We start from the raw sequence: 4,463 nt of genomic DNA, 5'->3' as shown, positions 1-4,463 counted from the left end.
GTCTGTCCATATCTTCTGCCCATTTTTGGATATGATTGTCTGTTTTGTGTGTGTTGAGTTTGAGGAGTTCATTATAGATCCTGGATATCAACCTTTTGTCTGTACTGTCATTTGCAAATATCTTCTCCCTTTCCGTGGGTTGCCTCTTTGTTTTGTTGACTGTTTCCTTTGCTGTGCAGAAGCTTTTGATTTTGATGAAGCCCCAAAAGTTCATCTTCGCTTTTGTTTCCTTTGCCTTTGGAGTCATATCTTGAAAGAGGGTTGCTGTGGCTGATATCGAAGAGATTACTGCCTATGTTCTCCTCTAGGCGTCTGATGGATTCCTGTCTCATGTTGAGGTCTTTTATCCATTTTGAGTTTATCTTTGTGTATGGTGTAAGAGAATGGTCGAGTTTCATTCTTCTACATATAGCTGTCCAGTTTTCCCAGCACCATTTATTGAAATGACTGCCTTTTTTCCACTATTTTTTCCTGTTTTGTCAAAGATTATTTGAGCATAGAGTTGAGGGTCCATATCTGGGCTCTCTACTCTGTTCCACTGGTCTATGTGTCTCTTTTTATGCCAGTAACATGCTGTCTTGGTGATCACAGCTTCATACTAAAGCTTGAAATCAGGTAACGCAATGCCCCCAGTTTTATTTTTGTTTTTCAACATTTCCTTAGCGATTTGGGGTATCTTCTGATTCCATACAAATTTTAGGATTATTTGCTCCAGCTCTTTGAAGAATACCAGTGGAATTTTGATCAGAATGGCATTAAAATTACAGATGGCTCTAGGCAGTATAGACATTCTAACAATGTTTATTCTTCCAATCCAAGCGCATGGAATGGTCTTCCATCTTTCTGTGTCTTCTTCAATTTCTTTCATGAGTGTTCTGTAGTTCCTCGGGTACAGATCCTTTGCCTCTTTGGTTAGGTTTATTCCAAGGTATCTTATGGTTCTTGGTGCTATAGCAAATGGAATCGATTCTCTAATTTCCCTTTCTGTATTTTCATTTAGTGTATAAGAAAGCCACTGATGTTTGTACATTGCTTTTGTATCCTGCCACATTCCTGAATTGCTCTCTGAGTTCTAGCACTTTGGGGGTGGAGTCTTTGGGGTTTTCCATATAAAGAATCATGTCGGGGGAAGCCTCTCGCAGCGGTGGCGGTGTCTTCTACCCGGTGTCGCCACCGCCCCTGCCTCCGCTGCCACCCCAGTGCCGGCCCTTCCCGGGGACCGACGGTGGCGAGTGGTCGCGGCCACCGCCGCCAGGCCCGGGGCCGCCCTGGAGCCCGCACTGGCCTGAGGCGCCGCCGCCGTCCGACGTGCTTGGGGATGCGGCCCTGCAGCGACTGCGCGACCGGCAGTGGCTAGAGGCGGTGTTCGGAACCCCTCCGCAGGCCGGCTGCCCGGTGCCTCCGCGCGCGCCCGCCGGGTCCAGTATGGGCGAAGTGCGCGCACAGTTGCGCGGGGCTCTGCACCTGGTGCGGCGGCTGCGCGACCTGGGCCAGGCCCTGCGCGAGGCCGAGACCGATGGCGCGGCCTGGGTGCTGCTGCATGCCCAGGCTGCGCCGCTGCGCGCCCAACTCGCCGAAAGACTACAGCTGCTGACCCAGGCCGCCTATGTGGGTGAGGCGCGGAGGAGGTTGGAGAGGGTCCGGCGCCGTCACCTGCGGCTTCGCGAGAGGGCCCGAGAACGCGAAGCAGAGCGAGAGGCTGAAGCCGCGGGGCAGTGGAGGCGAACAGGAGATTGACCTTTGGAGGGTCAAGTGCGTGCAGGAGGTGGAGGAGAAGAAGCGGGAGCAGGAACTTAAAGCTGCTGCTGATGGTGTCTTATCTGAAGTGAGGAAAAAACAAGCAGACACCAAAAGAATGGTGGACATTATTCGGGCCTTGGAGAAATTGAGGAAGCTCAGGAAAGAGGCAGCAGCAAGAAAGGGTGTCTGTCCCCCAGCCTCAGCAGATGAGACTTTCGAGCATCATCTTCAGCGACTAAGAAAACTAATTAAAAAACGCTCTGAATTGTATGAAGCTGAAGAGAGAGCTCTCAGAGTCATGTTGGAAGGAGAACAAGAGGAAGAGAGGAAAAGAGAACTAGAAAAGAAACAGAGGAAAGAAAAAGAGACGATTTTACTTCAGAAGCGTGAAATTGAGTCCAAGTTATTTGGGGATCCAGATGAGTTCCCACTCGCTCACCTCTTGCAGCCCTTCCGACAGTATTACCTCCAAGCCGAGCACTCCCTGCCAGCCCTCATCCAGATAAGGCATGATTGGGATCAGTACCTGGTGCCATCTGATCATCCCAAAGGCAACTCCGTTCCCCAAGGATGGGTCCTTCCCCCGCTCTCCAGCAACGACATCTGGGCAACGGCCATTAAGCTGCATTAGTAAAGATGCTCCAAGATTGTGGTCCAGCCATGGCTCTTTCCAGCTCTTAAAAACGAGTGATGCCACCATCTTCTTATGCTGTAGACTAAACCACAGCCTCCAAACTCCATATGGCATTGCCCTACCCAGAAGTTACGTTTTCCTTGTGTGCTCTGTCTTGGCCAGAGATGCCTCTTGAATCAGGAGATTAATATGGTTCTTCAGGAAAGGACCTAGGTGAACTGGGGTTATTACAACAGGCAGTGGCCTTGGTTCACCAAATTTGCCTCTGTTTTGAAGGGGCTTGGTCCAGAGTGACTTGTTCATTTACTCTCAATGGCCTTGTGTGTGATGGGTAAGTCTGCTCAACACAGGTGTGCACTGGGTAGACTTAGCAGCCTTTCCCCTGGTACTGAGTGTGAAGGCAGGCTTGATGCAAAACCTCCATAATCTCCCTACCCAGAGAACTCTGTGACTTCCAGGAGGAAAGGTCAGAAATGCCTTATCTTTGGTTTGTGACTCTTGAGAGGCTGCAGGCTGTAGGCGAGGCTGCCAGAAAAGCTTGGTGGAATCGTCTGGTGGTCCTGCAGAGAACTTGGAAAACCTCTACCCATATCAGATTGTGTTTTAATGGATAACGGCTGCATTTTCCTGTGTTAGGAGGATCCTAACAAAAACACATGGTTTTTAAGTTCCCAGAGGTCTAGAGGTTCAGTATCCCCATTGATAGACATTTATTCCCTATGGGAGTGGGACCATAACCTCACTCAGTCACATTATAGGGGCCGGAATAGCTGTGGAGTTTACTTAGAAACTCAAGCTTCCAGAAGCACCCATGTAGTTAAAGCAGGGAGGAAAACAGATAAAAATTAAATTAATTTTATGATATTCATTAATAAATATTGTTGTGCCTGGAAATGATCGATCATATATCATGTCAAGGGTTTTATTTCATTTTGTTCTTTGTCATCTATTGTGTTATTTATATTTCCAAAAAGCTGAATAAATACAATTTTTATTTAAAAAAAAAGAATCATGTCATCTGCAAAGAGAGAGAGTTTGACTTTTTTATTGCCAATTTGGATACCTTTCATTTCACTTTGTTGTCTGATTGCTGTTGCTAGGACTTCTAATACTGTGTTGAACAAGAGTGTTGAGAGTGGGCTTCCTTGTCGTGTTCCTGATCTCAACGGGAAGGCTGCGAGCTTTTTCCCATTGAAGATATTTGCTGTGGGTTTTTCATGGATAGATTTTTATGGAGTTGAAGAATGTTCCCTCTATCCCTATATTTTGAAGTGTTTTAATCAGGAACGGATGATGGATTTTGTCAAATGCTTTTTCTGCATCACTTGAGAGGACCATGTGGTTCTTCTGTCTTCTCTTATTGATTTGTTCTCTCACATTGATTGATTTGTGAATGTTGAACCATCCTTGTAGCCCAGTGATGAATCACACCTGGTCATTGTGGATAATCTTTTTAATGTGCCCTTATATCCTATATGCTAGGATATTGTTGAGAATCTGCATCTATATTCATCAGTGATATTGGTCTGAAATTCTCCTTTTTGGTGGGGTATTTGCCTGGTTTGCAGATCAGGGTAATGGTGGCTTCATAAAGTGTCTGGTAGTTTTCCTTCTGCTTCAATATTTTGAAACAGCTTCATAAGAATAGGCATTATTTCTCCTTTGAAAATTTGGTAGAATCCCCAAAGAAATCCATCAGGTCCTGGGCTCTTGTTTTTAGGGAGGTTTTTGATCACTGCTTCAATATCATTACTAGATATCAGTGTATTCAGGTTGTTGATTTCTTCCTGGTTCAATATTGGTTTATAGTTGTCCAGGAATGCATCTATTTCAACTAGGTTGCTAAACTTATTGGTTTATACCTGTTGATAAAAAGTTCTGATGATTGTTTCTATTTCCTTGGTGTTAGTTGTGGTCTAACCCTTTTTATTCATAATTTTATTAATATGGGCCATCTCTCTTTTCTTTTGGATTAGTTTGGCCAATGGTTTATTGATCTTATTGATTCTTTCAAAAAACCAACTTCTAGTCTTATTGATACATTCTACTGTATCTTTAGTTTCTATTTCATTGATCTCTGCCCTAAACT

At 45.3% G+C, this 4,463-nt stretch overlaps 1 pseudogene across 1 annotated transcript; it reads left to right on the top strand.

Moving 5' to 3' along the window:
• Positions 1-1,119: 1,119 nt before the first annotated feature.
• On the top strand, positions 1,120-3,306 carry LOC309867300 (programmed cell death protein 7 pseudogene; annotated as a pseudogene). Its single transcript has one exon. The product of its transcript is annotated as a programmed cell death protein 7 pseudogene (transcript).
• Positions 3,307-4,463: the final 1,157 nt, after the last annotated feature.

This window comes from Mustela nivalis, assembly GCF_964662115.1.
Source record: "Mustela nivalis genome assembly, chromosome: 6".
Lineage (NCBI taxonomy): Eukaryota > Metazoa > Chordata > Mammalia > Carnivora > Mustelidae > Mustela > Mustela nivalis.
This window is presented reverse-complemented; position numbering and strand designations above follow the sequence as displayed.